Source organism: Macaca nemestrina, chromosome 6 (genome assembly GCF_043159975.1).
Source record: "Macaca nemestrina isolate mMacNem1 chromosome 6, mMacNem.hap1, whole genome shotgun sequence".
Classification (NCBI taxonomy): Eukaryota; Metazoa; Chordata; class Mammalia; order Primates; family Cercopithecidae; genus Macaca; species Macaca nemestrina.
In genome coordinates, this window is record NC_092130.1 from 86,721,415 (window position 1) to 86,743,012 (window position 21,598).

Sequence of the window (21,598 nt, forward strand, 5' to 3'; positions counted from 1 at the left end):
ATACCTGTAATCCCAGCCACTCGGGAGGGTGAGGTGGGAGAATTTCTTGAACCCAGGAGGCAGAGGTAGTGGTGAGCTGAGATCGCACCATTGCACTACACAGCCTGGGCAACAAGAGCGAAACTCCATTTCAAAAAACAAAAAAAAAACTACTGTTGTTCGCTAAGAGCTTTTGAAACTTACAGACAATGAAACAATCAGATTTTATACTCCACAAAGACTTTAAAGCCTCTGTGGACAGATATTAAATATGTACACGTTACCGGAGAAGTGAATAGAACTCATGGTCTCACAGCATTTATATCCAATAATTTAGTAAAGTGTGTACACATAATAATCCTGGATCCTATTTGCAATCTATATTTCTTAACTTTGCTATATATATATGTTAATTTCATCATTTACAAGGTAAACTGAAAAATCACTTTTTTTAAAATCTAAGTTTATTTTCATAGGGACCTTCAATCCATATTTTAATGTAGTTCACAAAAAGTACTTTGTGTTTAGGGAGTACATAACTCATAGAATTTCTCATCAGAATACAATTTTATTTGTTTACATGAGGTTGAACTGGAGATCTAGATAGCATCTTAGAGAAAAATCTCAATCTTTTCACAGACAAGGAAAGCAGGGACTAGAGAAATCAGGGCAATTTTTCATTTCCCTAACAATTTGGTCATCATAGCTATGGATTATTAATATTTAACTAATGTCATAGCTAGAATAACAACAGTAGCTATTTTCAACAACCAAAGAAACATGACTTCTTTCAATACAATTACAAGTAAACTTCAAAAACTGTAATGATTTGAGCCCATAACTAATAGCACACAACTGGTAAAGTGAGAAACATTCTTCACAAAAGTCTGCTTTTAAAGACATATAAATACAACATATATAAAGGTTGGGATTCATTTAAGAGTAAAAATTGAAAGAAAGTCTCAATATAAACAATTTAAAGCATTACTCAGAAGTGAACTTTTATTTCCTTGCTTAGAGTTTTGAAGAGGAGGAAGTTCGGCTAGGGTAACTGCACTCTTAGTTTTTCTCTACCCTTCATCACTCCCCATTTCGTTGGAGAAGCTCCTTGAGACAACTAAATGGATATGCTTTGCTCAGCCTATCTGCATATTTGCAAAGAAGGTCCATATCGATGCTTTCTGACACATCCTAAGGAGCTGCCAGTAGTAGTCCTGCACTGCCTGTGTGGGTAAGTCAATTCAGAGGCTATGTACTAAGAAGCACACTATGGTTCCATATCAAAACCACTGCCTTCTTGCAGAAGGATGAGGGAAAAACAAAACAAAACAAAAACCATCATCTTCAAAACAATGTTTACTCAATAAAAAAGCTGATATTTCAACCTCAATTTATCTGATTTTTGCATTTCTCAACTGGCTGCAAAAGGGGCAAAGAGGTACAATGTACTTTAACCCTCTAAAACTCAGATACAGAACATAAGAAAGTGCCTTAAAGATAAGGCTCTCCAATGAAATAAATGTTTTTATTAAAAAGTTACAGGGATTTGGTCTAGTCAGTGTAAAATTTTTAAGTGCACATACTAGGGATTGGTCTCTTATGAAAAATTAATCATATACATGAAACAGTTTCATCAGTAAATAAATTAAGCTTCTTGTATAAGGAACCCCTTACTGTATTAATCATCCAATTTTTTTTTTTTTTTTTTTTTTGAGATGGAGTCTCGCTCCGTCGCCCAGGCTGGAGTGCAATGGCACAATCTCGGCTCAGTGCAAGTTCTCCTCCCCAGTTCACGCCATTCTCCTGCCTCAGCCTCCCGAGTAGCTGGGACTACAGGCGTCCGCCACCACACCTGGCTTTTTTTTTTTCTTTTTTTTTTTTGAGACAGAGTCTCACTCTGTCGCCCAGGCTAGAGTACAGTGGCGCTGTCTCGGTTCACTGCAACCTCTGCCTCCTGGGTTCAAGCAGTTCTCTGCCTCAGCCTCCCAAGTAGCTGGGATTACAGGCACATACGCTTTTCCTACTACTTGTATATTTTTAATGTATTTTAGAGTTTCAAGGGCTATTTAATGGCTATTTCAGGAATATTGCCAAAGAAGTTTGAGTGGTTTTAAAAAATCTAAAATCTTGCCTGATTATTCTAAAAATTGACACAAAAAAACTAATGTTAAGTAATCGGAATATACAAAAAATAGTAAAAAAATTGTTATAACACTGTTACCCAAAAGAGTTTTATTTAAAGTTTGTCCTTTAAATTTTATTATTCTGCTTTCTCAGAATTAAGTTATACAGAAATAAAGGAAACATATCCTACATTGCTGTTTCCAGATCATGTTAACAGCTATTTTACAGTTTGAATATTATTAACAACGTAACATTTTAATGTATTCTGGTTTCAAGTATAAATTATTAAATTATTTGGATTTACTGGAGTTAGTGTGTAAAGCAAAGTTTTCATCTTAAACCATATGGTCTTTATAATAAAATAAATACGATGGAAATAACCCACTTTGTATATTTAACAGCATTTTCTGTCAAAACAAGAGCCCATAGTAAAATGAAAATAGGACTAACTGCATAATAGCAGAAATCAGGAAACCCCTTTAAAGCAATTTATTTCCTTTGAAAATGATTAAATATGAAACTGAAATTAAACATGCAGAGGAAAGGGAAGCAGGAAACAAAGGTGAAAAAATAGAATTTCCTGATTCAAACATTATCCGTAAACTGTGCATGTTTAAAAACAAATCAGAATACAGGATATTCTAGTCACATGTTTATCAAAAAAACTGAGCTATTAGCTAAACTTTAACAGAATCAGGAATCCCAGTGATGGCCCAAAATAACTAGCACAGTTTTATAACAGTTTTCTACAATAAAATTATCTCCTTGAAACAAGAGAGTTTATAATACATTTAGTAATGCTTTTCTACAGCACATGATATGACAAGTGAATGACTTGGATTATAGGATGTAATTCATGCAGTTACACAGGAAAACTGTATATGTAGGAATAAATATAAACATGTATAGATATATTGATTGATTGATTTATAAAATTCATGGTTTGACGGTTCTTTCTGACCCTGCAGGATTAAGAATACAATAAACCTGATATGTCAATGAAGCCAAAAAGAGCACTATAATTGATTTAATACATATCAAACCCAGACAATTAAAAATCCTTTAAAGTACAGTCAAGTTTAGTGCAAGTGATATGTCTGGGGTAGGGAGGATCAAGAGCTAACTTCTAGAAGTCTTCCAGCACAAGAAGGAAAGTCAATATACCATAATTGTACCAGTGGTTATTTCTAGAAAAATTATAGATCTTTATAGAACTAATGGGGGGTGTCCCTTGGAGCATTCATACAGAAGATACTGTCCTAACACCAAAAAATGGAGGGGGGAAAAAAGCAAAAAAGACAGCATGACTTTTTACAGTTAAAAGTTTTATCTTTACTGTCAAAAAAGTTAAAATTATATGACATTCTTAGTTATGAGAAAATGTCCTTCTGTAGTAATAATTAACATCTTATAGTAATTAACAAAAATTAGTTACTCACCTTGAACAATAAAATACAACTAAGGAGACAATGACTGTAAATAGAGTTGGCCTTTACGCATAGCAAGCAACTGTCTCTGTGGTATGGACTTTCCCAAAATATCTCCCACATGGGCCTATTCTTGATGCCTGAAATTCCTTTGTAGTTGATGCCAGTCCAAAATGCAAAGAAAACCTATAGAACTCTTCATCTTAATTAAGAACACTATTTATTATAAACTAGCCTTTTAGGTCCTTTGAATTCTTTATAGTGTAACACATAGCTAGAACATGTTTGAAGAACATGTTGAAAATTGAGCTCAGAGACAAGGAAAGACAGGAATACAGATATGAATACAAAAGTGGTTTCAGAGGCAAGATGAAAGAGCAGGGTACAACCCTTGGGAAAAAGTGGAAGGTGCTACAAAAATGAGAGGCAGGGATGCATAAATAGGGTTTTATAAGGAAAATAAGGATAAACCTTTCCCTACTCTACGTTACATAGGGCTGGTTATAAAAGAAACCAGCCCTACTTATAAAAGAGAAGTAATCTTAGAAATAAATTTTATGGTATCATTAGCTAAAATAAATATTTAAGACAATAAAAAACTTTGATTTATATATTTATATAGATAAATATATATTTGTATTTAAGAACTAAAATTTTCCCCCCAAAATAACCTTACAGACCTTTCAATTTTAACATCCACTTATAGAAAATTTGAAAAATACTACAAAGTATACACAAAGATTAAAATCATCTCTAATTCCTTCAGCCTGTAATACCATTGTTAACACTGGGGAGGGATGTTGACTTTTAGGTTTTATCTGAGTGTAAAAATATATATATAACAAAATTTGGATATTACATTGTTTCATATCTTCATTTTTATGTAATATTATATTGTGATCATTTTTCCCTGCCACTTAATACTCTTCATGGTTTTAAGGTCATATTATGAAAACTAGTGGTTTCTTAGTGTTTGTTATTTTGGTGAATTCTTTTGATTTTAAACCTACTTCTACAGCAAACTAAGGAAAATTATTTGACACTCCCCTCATCTGAAAAGCATATACCCAGCACAGAATGCAGTCAAGATTTTTGCTCTGAATTAAAGAGTGAAAAATTTTCGTGATTTCTCTTATTCAAAACATTTAACTGGGAAAGTAAACAAATAACTGTTAAAACTGAAAAGGGTCCAAGTGTTGGATCTCTGTTTGAACCAATATTGCAAAAGGCAGACACATGTCACAGTACTTACACTGTGTGTGTAAAATACTGTTTGGCTTTTAACTACAAGTGACGTTCCGAAATTCTGGCCCCTTTAGGCCTAGGAGCCAAATTAGGCCCTTGGTTTAGTATCACTCAGCTGGTCTTCGGACTTTTTTTTTTTTTTTTTTTTTAAAGACACAGTGTCTATTTCCTGCCCCATCCTTCAAAGACATAAGAGAGAGATGCACACACACGTGTGTGTATGTATAAATATTATTTGACAGAAGTATCCAGTGATGAGACTTGAGGGCTGTTCTTACTTCCATGGCATTATTTGGGAAAGAAGCAGGAATTAGTCCCTCTGATGACAAATTTAGCACTAGAAGGAAGAAACAGAACAAGCAGCAAAGTGAATATGGTGAGAAAGAAATGAGAAGCTTAGGGGAACATATGGAGATGTCCAATCTATCCAATACTGTACAAGGCACGGGCTGGGCAGATGTTAACTTAGGGATGAAGGAGTCCTTAAGGAAGCAAGCTGGTCAAGAGATGAAAGGTTCATAAAAAGAATAGATGGACAGTAGATATTGGTTAGCCATAGAGGATAGAAGTCAAATGTGCTTTGGTATCCTAGGAAATTTGGTTTACTTAGGAAGAGCATATGTCTAAGGTTGAACAAGCAGGATTCAATTTTTACTGAGGACCTACTGTGGTTTATACACTTCATAAATGTTAGCTCATTTCCTTCTTCACAACATAAGTGCTATTTATTTTTCTTGTGCAGACGAGGATACTGGAAAATCTGAGTGATTAAGAAACTACTTCAAGGGTACACAGCTAGTAAATGGTAAAAACAAGATGCACAGATAAGTCTTTCTGCAAAAATTATATGCCTTTTCTACAACACCAAGCTGAAAAGAACTTCAGAACTTAGTCTAATACTTTTAACAACATTATAATTTCATAAAGCAATCTACTTTCAGCTAACACAAAAGAAAGATACATTACGTGCAACGAACAGTACAAGGGTGGGAAGACATTTAGAACAGCAATATCATTGAAAAAATTTAAACATAATTAAAAATTATTTTCAGTAAAATAACAGTGTCTAAAATTTCAAAGCATTTCTAGAAACAATCTGAAGAGTGCTCTTTTGGTCTAATGAGAAAGTTTTCATTATTTTCCCCTCAAAAGTGATTTGGTGTCAATCAATCATTAGAGTAATTCATACAACAAAGCCTTTCTTCCTCCTCAAAAATAACCAGTGTGTTTTAAATTTCAAAGTCATTTTGACAGAAAGTATGAATTAAATGAACTTAAAAGTTCCAGAGTTATTTTACTTTTAAGCAGTAACATGCCCTTATAAGGGCAGAAATAGTACACAGTACATTATACAGATGTATTTTCTATTAGCATATTCAAAGGGTCAACTACAAGAGTAACAGATGATGTTTCATTTTAGTTACATTTTTGAGAGAGTTCGTTTTGTTTAGGATTTATTATTCAAAGCCAACACAGAATTTTTTATTTTACTTTTTTAAAATGTTTAAATGGTGAAAACCCTACTTTAGGGTAATATAATCAAGATACATATAATAAGGAAAATACTAATAAATAAAAGCTATACTACTGGTTTCCCAAAACGCAATGTTTTTGAACATCAGTGGAAATTGTGAATGCTTATTATGAAATCTTAAGAGTTCCGAATTTTGATTATGAAAAGTAACCACATTTGATCATCTTTTCAATGACTTTCAGGTGATACACGCTTTATGCTTTAGGGAAGCAAGAAAATGTTAGGTCATGTAATTCAATTTTACTTAACGCATAATAAAATCTGGATTTAGAAAACAGAATAGGGGTTTATTTGCAGTATTGAAGGTTAGCTGTCTTTACAATAAAATTGACTTAAACATTCAAGTATCTGCACATCCTAGTTCCTTTAAATTAAGAATACTCAAGAGTTACCCGGTGGCTCACGCCTGTAATCCCAGCACTTTGGGAGGCCGAGGCGGGCGGATCACTTGAGGTCAGGAGTTTAAGACCAGCCTGGACAACATGGTGAAATCCTGTCTCTATTAAAAATGCAAAAAATTAGTCGGGCGTGGTGTCGCACACCTGTAATACCAGCTACTCGGAAGGCTGAGATAGGAGAATTGCTTGAACCTGGGAGCCAGAGGTTGCAGCCAGCTGATACGGCGCCACTGCACTCCAGGCTGGGCAACATGTTGAGCGAGGCTCTGTCAAAGCAAGCAAGCAAGCAAGCAAGCAAGCAAGCAAGCAAGCAAGCAAGCAAAGGAAAGAAACAGTACAGGATAGGACAGGACAAGAAAATAAAGAAATTTACTCTCTTATATAAATCCACCTCATACTAGCAACTTATTTGAACACCGGCAATAGACGTAATCCAACTTTCCAATAATGAGAACATCCTGCACATCCACAGATATTTTCAGGAATTGAGGCACAACGGTATAACATAAACCAAAAAGTCCACAAGGCGCATTGTCCGTCACACATAAATTGTAAATTCAGTTCAAATATTCATTCCCAGTATTTCAACAACAACGATTTTTTAAATAAGAGAGTCATTCGTCAAAAAAGAGGCTGGTGCCTCCAAAACAAAGCTCCATCTAACTCCTGAGTCAAATAATGATATGAAGTACCCGAGACGGACCAATTTTTTTCTTTTTTTGTCAATATTTAATCTGAGGCTTTGGAAGTGGAAGAAATCTTAAAATAGCCACTAGTCTTGTTTCCAGCCTTCAGGCAGCTGAAATGTAATCCCCAGGAACACAGACCCTCCCTTCAGGGAAACGTGTATGTGTGTATGTTTGTGTTTAAAGGCCTATAGCAGTCAGAGATAGGATCACTGCCGTTTCAGTATATTTTTTAAAAAAATTCTACTAGAAAGGAAAGAATGACACAATTCTCTTCGTCACAGGAAGGTGGGCCTGGGGGATCCCAGCCACCTTCGCAGACGCTAAGTTATGGAAAGCAGCCAAAACTCTGTATCAGGATGAGGCTCCCCATGGGTTCTATGGAAACGAGAGACGCGGGGGGCCTAGTGCCTTCCAGGCTGCGGGCCGAGCTGCAGAGCTGCGCAAGCAGGAGCGGGGGAAGCGGCTCAGCCCAGTACTGCAGACAGGCGCTCGGTGGCAGTCCCCGCAGCGGCACGGGCGAGGCGTCGCGGGGTCTGCAGCCGCAGCCCACCAATTCCGTCGCCGAGAGCGAAGTCGGGAGAACAGCGGCTAGAAAGCGCAAGAGCCGCCGGACACCGCTGCCGCTCACCCCAGCCGCTCCCTTCCTAGCCTTGCAGCCGGTAGGCAGAAACTTCGGAGGTACAGCCCGGGGAGGAAACATCCCCATAGAGACAGAATACACTGTGTCTTCCTAGCTGAGCCCCTTTACCTTCCCGGCCGAAGTGTCTCGGATGCTTCCTTCGGTGGCGGCAGCGGCAGGGGCGACGACTGCCGATGCAGCACTCAACTGCTTCACTAATCCGGGCTCTGGGAAATAATTTCCCGCCGCGCGCTAGGCAGCCCCGGAAGCGATAGTACCATTTCCGGGTGGTTGTCAGTGACGCTCTGGAGCCGTCGCCAGGGTGGTAATATCTGGTGCCGAGCTTGAGTCTGGCCAGCGAGTCAGGCTCCTGCTAGATCAGGACCGGAGGTGGAGGACTGGTAAGTGATTTTACTGGGTTTTCTGCTGGGTCTGATATTAATGGCTGGCCGGGGCTCTGTGCAGCATTTTGGCCAGCCGGAGAAGTGCGTGGGCGAGGGTTGAACCAGAAGGAGTCCCCATCCAACCCCGTGTCGCTTGACACCCAGTGCAGCTGGAGAAGGCCCTGGGATCCCGGCTTACCGTCTCATCCACTCGCAAAATCTGTCTCCAACTTGGAACTCGACCTCGGGTCACCAAGTGTCCCTGGGCGAGGCCGAAGACACCGTGTACCGTGACTCGGCGTTGTGCCGAGTTTCTCTGCCCATGATCAACGAGTGTCCTATCTCCCATTAGCAGCGTTTGGCCACTCTCGATTCCTGAGTACTGTTTCCGTAGTTCTGGGGTGCCGTGCCTGGAAGGCAGGAAGTTGGCTGAAGAAGACATCTTTTACAAACATTTGGGAAGTGAGATGGGGAGGTTCCTTCCTGATTTAGAATTAATTGAAGGTTCCTCCCGCCATTTGAATTGGGTGACAAGAACGGTCTTTGTTTTCCTGGCTGAGACGTGAGAGAACAAGCCTGTAATTTCATGCTTGGGCATTAGATGCATTTTTGGAAAACAGTGACCTGTAAGTAGGTGCGCTTTCAGAAAGGAATGCTTGCGCTCTGCCCCAGGCTTTGTCGATAATGAAGGATTCAGGAGAATTGTGGATGGAGGTCTGAGGTAGCCAGAATAGTTGTAAAGAGAAATCGCTTCCGACAAAGGGATAATGTGAGGAAAGGTGCTCATTTAAGATTTGAAAGATGTGATGTAGTGAACCTTGGCGACTTCTCTTAAGTAATGCAATTTCTTAGGTAAGTAGTTTTCACTTGCCACCTTGTGTTTAAATAATTACCTCCCCACCAACCCCCCGTAAAAGGCAACTGTTATTTTTTCAAAACAGTCAGTTCCCAAAAGAGTTGTAGGTACTATTGCATTTTTCTTTATGTATTGCATAAAAACATTTTCTTTATCGGAGCATACCCATAAAGAAAAATGCAGTATGTTCAATTCAAGGCCCCTGTTACACCAGGCCAGTGCCTTCTTACCTTTTGAGAATAATGCAGCCAAACCATATTTAGGATAGCACATTGATTTTCTAACCCTGTTGGTTAATAATTCAACAAACTTATAATCTCCCCATTAATCCCAATTTTGACATTTTGTTGAATCTTGTATTTTTTGTTTATTTCTCCAGTTGAAAGTATTATAAATTACTTCAGGGATACTGTATATTTTATCTGTACAACAACTAGTTTTTAGAGGCAGTGATTTATCTCTATTAATTGTTCTTGAATGTAGCCAATCATTAATACCCAGAGTAGATACTGTCTGCCAGGCACTTTACATTTATTATTTTATTTAATGCTTAACAAAACCACAAAAATTGTATTATTTCTATTTTGCAACACCTTTTATACTGAGACTCAAAGAGGTTGTGATTTTCCATAAATGATACAATTAAATGGCACAATTAAAATTTGAATCCAGTCTACCTGACTCTACATTTTGGCTCTAAACTGTGCTCTATACCTTTATAAGTAAACATAATAGCATCATTATTTTCACTCCCAGGTAAAAATGGATAGCTAGTATGTCACATTCGGAAATCAAGTGGATAGCAAAACTTGAGGATAAAAGGGACTTCAGGGATGTGTTCATCACCATAAGGTAATTTTGACATGTAAATCATGCAGTTTCTTTACTGCCTTTATCCTTGGCCAGTTTTATTATCCTAATTCAAATAAATGCCTATACTGTACATTGTCATAACACGTGGGGCAAATACAGAAGATCTGGAGACCATCAGCAAGCATATTGGTGACTCTGAGTCCACAGTATCAGCTAACTATCTCTTTAGACAGCTTTTCACACACACATTTGTATACATGTATATTTGTGTGTGTGTGTGTAGGGAGAGAAAATGAGTAAATGAGCACAAATTCATAAAATTGAACTCTGTAATGATTTATAAGGAATTATTAGCAAAACTGTGCTGTTCTACTCACACAATCCTCAAACAGATGGGGATTATCACATAGTTTCAGGGAATATGCTTAATTAAACCTGCCCATCCCAATACCCTATTCTATTTAGAGAAATAGAAATAGCCTAATTTTCAGAGAATTTATAAAAATTTAGTTGAAATGACCGATACTAGAAATGACATAGAACTTAATTCTAAAGAATATCCTATTTTACAACTATATAGGTATAGCTAGCCTCAAATACTAATGTGTATTTGATTACATTGCATTGACTTGTAGGCAGATCTTTGCATTGACTTGTAGACAGATCCCATAGGCAGATCTCAGGGATATTTTGCTATCAAATTTCAGTGCTTATGAAGGTTGAGATTATGTCTGTTTTATTCATCATCTCATACCCAGCATCTAGCACTGTGCCTGGCGTGTAATAGAAGCTCAATAAATAAGTCAGGAACCATGACTCATGACTGTAATCCCAATACTTTGGGAGGCTAAGGCATGAGGATTTGAATCCAGGTCCTCTAAATTTTGGCTCTTTTTACTGTGTTCTATACTTCCTCTAATAAATAAACATAGCTTACAGTGAACTATGATCACACTACTGCACTCTAATCTGCACAACAGAGTAAGATCCTGTCTCTAAAAAATAAAAAATAAACATTTATTGAATGAATGATTCCTTTTTAAAATGTTATTTATCCACTGAGAAGTATTTGTACATTTTTTAAAGGATTTACCACATAAATAAATATTTATTGTTACTCACCTTGACCCTGAAATACAGTGTCCACTCCACACTCATTCATAAAAGGCAATGTGCTGTTCTGTAAAGACGACTGGACTGTGAGACAGGAGATGAGAAAATATCTAATATTTTTTCTGTGTTTTATTCTCTGCTATTCAGTGTTAAATTACTCCTCACAGCACAATAGGTAAGTATTATCCTCCTTTTACAGATACGAAAACTGAGGCAAATATAAGCTTTGTAAATTGTCCTAGGTTACACATAGTCATTAAACACAGCTATGATTTGGATGAAGGCCTGTGACCCCAAAAGTGATCATCTTAACCACTTTGCTATACAGCCTCCAGTTGAATTTTTAATCCTGGATCAGCTGCTAAATGTGTGCAAAAGCAAATTTATTTCTCTGGGTATCTTGTTTCTCATCTATAACATACAGGAGTTTGATGGATTAGATTATCTATAAGGTCCTCCTACCTCAAAAATCCTCTGACTTTAGTTGACTCCCAAGTATTATCTGAATATAGCAGTTCTAGTGTGCCAGAAAACCCTCATCAATTTTGATGTGTTTCATATGAGCTTTTATATGTGTTCACGTCTTCCACAATGGTGGACACAGAATCATGTTGTTGCAATAGGAAGAATAGAGTTAAAAAAAATCACAGTAATGCTTTTTTTTTTTTTTTTTAAACCAGCTATGACACTACTAAGTCACTGAACCTTTGTGAGCTTATGTTTTCATGTGTAAAATGGATCCATAGGATTGCTGTGAGGGTTAAGTGAGTTGACATATAAAGCCTCAAACATGTCTGATACACAACTGCTATTAAATAAATATTGATTCTTTTTCTTGCTCAGTCTTGCAAGGATAAAAGATTAGTGGATATAAAAATGCTTTATAAATTAGACAAAGGTGAAGAATTTTTTCACTTAGAGTCTACTAGGAGAGATAAAGTTATATACAAAAATAATTATATGTGGGGCAATTCACATACATCATTGAACACAAAGCATGATGGGAATGCAAAGAAAAGAGATTTTTTTTTTTTTTTTTCCAGGGGGTCAGATGAGGAAAGACCTCATAAAAAAGGTAATATTGAGTTTGTGCCCTATAGGATGGTAAGGATTTTGGCAGGGGAACAAGAGGGAGAAGTGTTCTACTGGAAGATGCAAAGGTGTCAGAAAACAGAAATAGTACCTAGGTCACTTTGGATATGTAAGATGGATGAAGGCTGGTAATAAAGCTAAGGTAAAAAGCTGAGCTTAGGACAAGCTGTAGATAACTGTGGGCAAGTTAAAGATGTTAGGCATTTAACAATAAGCAATCTGTGTGTATAACTAGGATGGGGTGGAGGATGGAGTTGGCATTTGTTTTCTTTGTTATGGAAAAATGCCCATTTGTTACAGAAATATTAGAGTGTTAAAAATATGCCAAAAAGGAAAGAAAAAGGAAGAGTGGCCCATGATCCCACCACTCAGAAATAACTTATGATTTTTCTCTGTATTATTACAGATTTTCATATATGTGCTTTTAAAATAAAAATGAAATAATACTATCTATATTGTCTTGTGACCTGCTTTTTTCAATGTGCTACGCCGTGAATTTTCCCATGTCAGTAAATTTGCTTCTATAAAATAATATTTAGGGCCTGCATGCTATTCAATTTTATAAATATGTAAAAACTTTTAAACTGACTTCTTTCTGTTAAGTAATAGTACAATAAAGATTTTTATAGTAAAATATTTAGACATATTCATATCTATTTTCTTATTACAAATTGTAGAAGGAGAAATGGTGACCCACGAGTTATGAACACATATAATACTACATGTATTACCATATCAATCATATTTTTAATTTAAACTTGGTGCAAAATTAATGAGGTATGAAAGGGTATATAATGAGGCATTAGCCGCCCTCTCACCTTGTTGTCCTCCTGATTCACAGCTAGCCCTAATAGCACCTTGTGTGATTAGAAAAGGGCACCCCCTTCTGGAGGATCCGTAACTCTTGGATATATAGTGTGTAACTGATGGTACTTTTTTTTCTGTACCTGTGCACAATGTGCAGGTTTGTTACATATGTATACATGTGCCATGTTGGTGTGCTGTACCCATTAACTCATTTACATTAGGTATATCTCCTAATGCTATCCCTCCCTGCTCCCCCGACCCCACGACAGGCCCCGGTGTGTGATGTTCCCCATCCTGTGTCCAAGTGTTCTCATTGTTCAATTCCCACCTATGAGTGAGAACAGGAGGTGTTTGGTTTTTTGTCCTTGCGATAGTTTGCTGAGAATGGTGGTTTCCAGCTTCATCCATGTCCCTACAAAGGACAAAATTGATAGACCGCTAGCAAGACTAATAAGAAGAAAAGAGAGAAGCATCAAATAGACCCAATAAAAAATGATAAAGGGGATAATTGATGGTACTTTTGTAAGGATTGGAAAAAGGCACCGTTTTCTCTGTGGCAACAGCCCTGCAAGGACACATGGCTGGGCCACCAAAGTATGGGCTGGATTCAGCCCCTACTCACCTCCCTAGATTGAGTACTTTTGTGACAGGTACTGCACCTGGCCTTTTTGACTATTTACTTTGTAAAAGCCAACACTAAGGCCAAATGCAGACTTTGTTAAAATACAGAAGACAAGGTTGGCCGGCACAGTGGCTCATGCCTGTAACCCCAGCACTTTGGGAGGCCAATGCGGGCGGATCTCTTGAGACAAGGAGTCCAAGACCAGCCTGATCTGCATGGTAAAACACCATCTCTACCAAAAAAATACAAAAATTAGCTGGGTGTGGTGGTGGGCACCAGTAATCCCAGCTACTCCTGGAGTCCGAGGCAAGAGAATCACTTTAACCCGGGGGACAGATGTTGCAGTGAACTGAGATCATGTCACTGCACTCCAACCTGGGTGACAGAGTGAAAGATTCTCTCAAAAAAAATACAGAGGACAAGGTCAAACTTTAGTGCATCCCTTGAGATACATACATTCCGTATAAAAAGTTTTAACAAATATAAAAGCTCAAAATGATACAATGTCATTTTGACTAATTAGGCAATGCAGTATAATATAAACAACTGAATTCAGAGAGGATCTGGAGTTGAGCTTAAACTAATGAATATATAATGATAGCCTTGAAGAAGTTACTTAAATTCTCTGAGCCACAGTTTCTTCATCTGTAAAGTGGTAATACTGTCAACTTTATGGGTTTACTAGGATTAAATGTTATAATGTGTGTAAGTACACAGGCATCAGAAAAAAATTATCAAGGGTCTGTAGTATTGTTTTTTATTTTTAATAAACTCACTGTTTTAAAATAAGGTCTATGGCTCCAACTATGAAGTCAAACAGACTTGGATTCGAATCCCAACTCTGTCACTAGTTGTATGACAGAAAGTTACTTTTCTACTGTTTCATTATTTGTAAAATGGGAATAATGATGTCTTCATAGGCCTTTCGTGAAGATTAAATAAAACAATGCATGCATAGAGTTTAATATTGGTGCCTGGTATAGTAAGGCACTTTATTTGTTCAAATTCCCCAAGAAACAGATGCCAAGAGGAGATTAGATGTACAAGATGTTTATTGGGGAAACTGCTTGTGAAGAATAAAGGAGAGGAAGTGGGAGTAGGAAAGAAATGCCTTTAGGCCTCAATGCACGTCCGACAGCCTAAAAAGAAGAGAAGGAAGGAAGAAAGAAGAGTTGAGTAAGAATACAAAGTGCTGCACTGTTCTAAGAAAGCTTCAACTAGGCCAGTGCAGAGTTCAAAAGCCGAAGTCATATATTAGAGGAATCCCATGTTGCCACGGTATTCAATGTTAGGTATTAGTAAAAATGATCAATAGTTGTCATATGCTAAAACTTACAAATATATTTGAATTTCAAATCTTGAATTTTACTGCCTGTTCCACCCCCTCCTGCCTCAAGAAAAGTATAATCCCTACTGCCAGTCATTGATACTAACATTTGAGTCATATGTGCTTACATTATCTTCTTATATTTTAGAATACAGTTTTGTTAGCCAGAACAGTTAGGAATCAAAACATCTGTTCCCAATAACAGTTTAGAAATGCAAACATTAGCTAAGCAACTGATTTTTGGCATCACGTGGTTAAACACACACTGTTGTCTAAATTTCTAAATTCAGGTAGCCAATTAAATATAATGTAAATTTTTTTTTTTTTTTTTTTCTGAGACAGGGTCTCACTCTGTCACCCAGCCTGGAATACAGTGGTACATCACAGCTCACTGCAACCTTGAATTCCTGGGCCCAAGGGATCCTCCCACCTTGGCCTCCCAAGTAGCTGGGGTTACAGGTGTGCGCTACTATGTAAAAAAAATTTTTTTTTTTTTGTGGAGACAGGTTCTCGCTGTGTTGCCCAACCAGGTCTCGAACTCTTGTACTGAAGCAGTCCCCCTGTCTTGGCCTCCCAAAGTGCTGGGATTATAGGCATGAGGCACCATGCCCGGCCTCATGCCTGTAATCCCCGTATTTTGGGATCCATGGTTAGAATATTAGCCTAACACTTAAATGTCTATTTGCCTCTTTACCAAAGATACCTCTGTAGCCACAAAGGTAAAAATATAGTTTCATAGGATCCTTCCTCCCAACCCCCACCACCTTTTTGTTGTTTTTAATAAGTAAACGTAGAGATCCATAATTTCAGTGCTTTTCAAATGGCAGGTTATAAGCCATCAATTTGGTGAGTCATAGCCTGTATTTTTGTTTCAGATACATGTGGTTTCAGGATTGGGGATATAAAATGTATTTGTTACTGGGAAACACAGCTGAATTAGAAAACAACTAATTTAGATTAACTATTATACACGAGGAAATGAAGATTAAAGAGGCGATTTAACATAATGGATAACTCAGGAAACATGTGACTTGAACCAGAGGCTAGGTCTTAAGAATCTAAATTTAGGGCTTTTTCTTTTTATCATGCTTCCTGGAAAAGGTCTTGTTTGCTCTACTTAGTAGGGCATACAGTTATTCCAGTTGAATAATATGGTAGTGCTTTGCTGTCACTTTTGTTATGTGTTTGCTAAGATTTACCCAAAAGATCACTTCCCTGACCCTAGCCATGGGGTATCAGGGAGGTTGTACAGCTGCAGTTGTTTCTAGCAGCCAGCAGTTATGCCACACTACCAGTTTACTGTCCATTTTCCTTCCAGGGAGCACAGCTAATTCAACACTTTAGAGTTTAAACTGAGCAGTGATAGGAACTCATTTTGAAGAGCATTATACTGAGGAGGTCTGAATTTTTGTAATACAGACGAATATTTTGTGCTTCATTGTGTCATAACTTTTTTTTTTAATCTTTTTTATTTTTTATTTTTTTGGAGATGGAGTCTCACTCTGTCACCCAGACTGTAGTGCAGTGGAACTATCTCGGCTCACTGCAACCTCCTCCTCCCAGGTTCAAGCAATTCTTCTGTCTCAGCCTCCCGAGTAGCTGGGACTACAGGCACACGCCGCCACGCCCAGCTAATTTTTTTTGTATTTTAGTAGAGATGGGATTTCACCATGTTGCCCAGGCTGGTCTTGAACACTGAGCTCAGGCAATCCACCTTCCTCAACCTCCCAAAGTGCTAGGATTACAGGTGTGAGCCCCTGCACCTAGCCCTATGTCATGACTTTTGTGTGTGTGTGTGTGTGTGTGTGAGACAGTCTTGCTCTGTCACCCAGGCTAGAAGGTTGGAGTGCAATGGCACAGTCTCGGCTCACTGCAACCTTCGCCTCCCAGGTTCAAGCAATTCTCGTGTCTCAGCCTCCCGAGTAGCTGGGATTACAGGCATGCGCCACCATGCCCAGCTAATTTTTGTATTTTTAGTAGAGACGGGGTTTCACCATGTTGGCCAGGCTGGTCTCGAACTCCTGACCTTAAGTGATCCACTTGCCTTGGCCTCCCAAAGTGCTGAGATTGCAGGTGTGAGGCACCACGCCCAGCCATTGTGACATTTCTTTACCCATCTTCCTTGACTTTTCAAACTTCAGCTCATCAAATATTTTTCATTTAAAAAATGCAAGTTTTGTGTATAATCACGTAACAATGTATTCCTTTAAATTTTTTCAGATATATCATTCTTTCCTTCTCTAGCATATATTCATGCTAGCCATCAGAAATGCTCATGGCAGTTCAGTTCTTCCAAGGTGATCCAGTCTGTCCTCTGCTGTTAAGAGCTTTCACTGGGAAGGAATTTAGGAGTGGAGCTGGTTGTAAATGGGGACCGTCTAGGCTCTGTTTCTGTGTTGCTTTCTTTTTTTTTACTTTTTTTTTCGTTTTTGAGATGGAGTCTGGCTCTGTTGCCCAGGCTGGAGTGCAGTGGTGCAATCTTGGCTGACTGCAATCTCCTCCTCCCAGGTTCAAGCGATTGTCCTGCCTCGGCCTCCCACTTCTGCCTCGGCCTCCCACTCCTGCCTCAGCCTCTCGTAGGCTCTGTTTCTATGTTGCTTTCTGTACTCTGGTATCCTTTAGTGCTGCCAGTGCTTATTCTTTTGATTAACTTTACTTGGTAATTACCTTTCTAAGGCTTTCTCATTTGTCTAACTCAGCAGTTCTCAAACTTTTGGTCTCAGTAGTCTTTTGTACTCTTAAAAATTACTGAAGACCTCAGCGAGTTTTTATTTATGTAATTATATTTACTTATATTTTTTGTATTATAAATTAAAATGAAATATTTTTGAAAATACTTATTTCAACAAACCACTACATATTAACATAAACAGCTTTAAAGAAAGCTATATTTTTCAAAACAAATTTTAGTGGAAGAGTGGTATTGTTTTATATTTTGCAATGTCTCTTCAATGTCTGGCTTAATAAAAGAGAGCTGAATTTCAGATCTGCTTCTGCATTCAGTCTTTGGTGAAATATTGTTTTGGGTGAAGAATAAGCAAAATCTAACCTTACACATGTATGTAGTTGGAAAAGAAGGGAGTTATTTAAATGGCCTTTTCAGATAATTGTGAATATACTTCTTTGATCACCAAAATTTAACAAGTGGAATTTTATTAAAATTTAGTTGCAATATAGAATCTGAAATCATATTAGTTTATTTTGGGCACACTATTACATTAAAATCCCTTGGTCTATTTTGTACTTTGAATAAATCCTTTACAAATAGATGATTCTGTTACATAATGTACCAGCCTTTTGGAAAATATTGATTCATTGAGGTATGCTGATTTTTTAAATCTTAGTAAATTTCATTATACAATGTTAAAAATTCCCATTAGTTAATATCACCAGTAGTCTCATCAGAAGAATCTTGTAGTATTGGAAAACTGTCCATCTGACAGTATACAAATTTTCCAAAATTTCTAATTTTTGCTTGGAAAGCTCAAATTTTATCATTGACAACAAATATGGTCTGATGTTTTCATTGAAGTTCCACCCAATTTGATTAATTTTGAGAAAATATATAGTGTATACAAAGGTTAATAAAAGTATTAATAGTAATTTTTGGCCTGGTACAGTGGCTCAGGCCTGTAATCTCAGCACTTTGGGAGGCAGAGGTGGGTAGATCACTTGAGGTCAAGAATTCAAGACCAGCCTAGCCAACATGGCGAAGCCCCATCTCTACAAAAAAAATTTATATATATATATACACACACACACACACACACACACACACACACAAATTAGCCAGGTGTGGTGGCATGCACCTGTAATCCCAGTTACTTGGGAGGCTGAGGCATGAGAATTACTTGAACTTGGGAGGTAGAGGTTGCCGTGAGCAGAGATTGCAACACTGCACTCCCTCCTGGGCAACAGAGTGAGACTCTGTCTCAATAAATAAATAAATGAATAAATAAATAAATGAGTAGTAATTTTTACTTCCTATCAAAGACATAAGCAAACCTGGCACTATTCTGAGTGTGTAGCGGTGAAAAAAATATGAGTACTGTGGTAGGCAGGATAATGGCCTCCATGAGATACCACATCCTAATCTATAGAACCTGTGACTATGTTATGTTACATGGCCAAGGGGAATTAAGGTTACAAATGGAATTAAGGTTGCTAATCAGTTTACCTTAATATAGTGAGATTATCATGGATTATCCAAGTGGTCTCAATGTAATTACAAGGGTTCTCAAAAGTGGAAGAGGGAGGTGAAAAAGAATTCTGAATAATGCAATGGGAAAAAGACAACCCACTTAGCTAGCTAGAAAATGGAGGAAGTGGGCCACAAGTCAAGGAATGAGGGCAGCCTCTAAAGCTGGAACATGCAAAAGAAACAATGATTTATCCCCAGAATCTCCAAAAAGGAATGAAGCTCCGCTTACCACTTGATCTTAGCTTTGTGAGACCTGTTTCAGATTTCTGACCTAGAAAACTGTAAGATAACAATTTTGTGTTTTTATGCCAATAAATTTGTGGTGATTTATTATAGCAGCAATGGAAACTTTTTGTTTTTTGTTTTGGAGGCAGACGCTCGCTCTGTCGCCCAGGGTAGAAGGCAGTGGCATGATCTTGGCTCACTACAACCTCTCTCTCCTGGGTTCAAGCTATTCTCCTGCCTCCGCCTCCTGAGTTACTGGGATTATAGGCGCCTGCCACCATGCCCAGCTAATTTTTGTATTTTTAGTACAGGTGAGGTTTCACCATGTTGGCCAGGCTGGTCTCGAACTCCTGACCTCAGTGATCCACCCGCCTCAGCCTCCCAAAGTGCTGGGATTACAGGCATGAGCCACCGCACCCAGCCTGATTTCCTAAAGTGTCAAAGATTTTGCACTTTTAGTACAAATGTCAATATAGCAAAAATGACATATAATATTTTATCGTTATGAAAATAGTTTTGACGTTGCACACCACCTGAAAGAATATCAGGACTCCCTCAGAAGTTTGTAGATTATACTTTGGGATCTCGTAAATAACTTCATAATTTCTCCGTGCCAGCCACTAGCCTGGGAAATGGGATACAAAAGTTAAGAAGATACAGTCTTGTTTTAAGAAGATTATGTGGTCTGGTGGTTGAGAAAGTGATATGGTTTGGACATTTGTCCCCTCCCTCCAAATCTCATGTTGAAATGTTATCCCCAGTGTTGGAGGTGGGGAATGTTGGGAGGTGTTTGGATCATGGTGGTGGATCCCTCATTAATGGCTTGGTGCCCTCCATGTGGTAATGAATTCACTTAAAGAGTTGGTTGTTTAAAAGAACCTGGTACCTCCTCCCCTTCTCTTGCATGTGATACACAGGCTCCTGCTTTGCCCTCTGCCATGACTAAGCCTCCTGAGGCCTCACCAGAAGCTGAACAGATGCTGGCACTGTGCTTGTACAGCCTGCAGGACCATGAGCCCCCATTTTAATGGGGTTGTTTGTTTTTCTCTGGTAAATTTCTTTGAGCTCCTTTAGATGCTGAATATTAGATCTTTGTCAGATGCATGGTTTCCAAATATTTTCTCCCATTCTGTAGGTTGTCTATTTACTCTATTGATAGTTTCCTTGTCAAAAATCACATGCTTGTAGATACACGACCTTATTTCTGATATGGGGCTCCCTATTCTGTTCCATTGGTCTATGTGCCTGTTTTTGTACCAATACCAAGCTGTTTTGGTCACTGTTGCCTGTAGTGTAGTTTGAAGTTAGGTAACACAATTCCTCCAGCTTTGTTCTTTTTGTTTAGGATTACCTTGGTCATTTAGGCTCTTTTTTAGTTCCACATATGTTTTAAAATAATTTGTTCTAGTTCTGTGAAGAATGTCATTGGTGGTTTGATAGGAATAGCATTAAATCTATAAATTACTTTGGGCAGTGTAGCCATTTTAATGATATAGATAGACTCTATCCATGAGCATGGGATGTTTTTCCATTTGTTTGTGTTTTCTCTGATTTCTTTGAGGACTGTTTTGTAATTCTCATTGTAGAGATCTTTCACCTCCTTGGTTAGCTGTATTTTTAGGTATTTTATTTTTGTGGCACTTGTGAATGGGATGGCCTTTCTGATTTGGCTCTCAGTTTGGTTGTTGTTGGTATACAGGAATGCTGATGATTTTTGTACTTTAATTTTGTATCCTGAAACTTTGCTGAAGTTGTTTATCAGCTGAAGGAGCCTTTGGGCTAAGACTATGGGGTTTTCTAGATATAAAATCATGTCATCTGCAAACAGATAGTTTGACTTCCTCTCTTCCTATTTGGATGCCCTTTGTTTATTTCTCTTCTCTGATTGCTCTGGCTAGGACTTTCAATACTATGTTGAATGGAAGTGGCAAGAGAGGGCATCCTGGTGCTAGTTTTCAAGGGGAAACTGCTTCCAGCTTTTGCCTATTCAGTATAATGTAGCCTATGGGTTTGTCATAGATGGCTCTTATTATTTTGAGGTGTGTTCCTTCAATACCTTGTTTATTGAGAGTTTTTAACATGAAGAGATGGTACATATTATCAAAAGCCTTTTCTGCATCTATTGAGATAATTATGTGGCTTTT

At 37.9% G+C, this 21,598-nt stretch overlaps 2 protein-coding genes across 23 annotated transcripts in view; one reads left to right on the forward strand and one right to left on the reverse strand.

Annotated features, from left to right (window-relative positions):
- LOC105491962 (SMC5-SMC6 complex localization factor 1) overlaps nucleotides 1-8,315 on the reverse strand; it is a 94,201-nt gene extending 85,886 nt beyond the window's left edge. For 5 of the 9 annotated variants that reach the window (XM_071097848.1, XM_071097847.1, XM_071097846.1 and 2 more), the window contains exon 1: nucleotides 8,145-8,315. The gene's annotated coding sequence lies outside the window, so the exon portion shown is untranslated. Of the gene's footprint in view, nucleotides 1-6,701; nucleotides 6,809-8,144 lie in introns of all 9 variants that reach the window. The other 4 variants (XM_011758754.2, XM_011758751.2, XM_011758753.2 and 1 more) reach the window with 2 other exon arrangements.
- Nucleotides 8,289-21,598, forward strand: part of LOC105491963 (KIAA0825 ortholog) — a 473,971-nt gene continuing 460,661 nt past the window's right edge. For 11 of the 14 annotated variants that reach the window (XR_011624178.1, XM_071097811.1, XM_011758773.3 and 8 more), the window contains exon 1: nucleotides 8,291-8,416. The gene's annotated coding sequence lies outside the window, so the exon portion shown is untranslated. Of the gene's footprint in view, nucleotides 8,417-10,010; nucleotides 10,107-21,598 lie in introns of all 14 variants that reach the window. The other 3 variants (XM_071097824.1, XM_071097825.1, XM_071097807.1) reach the window with 2 other exon arrangements.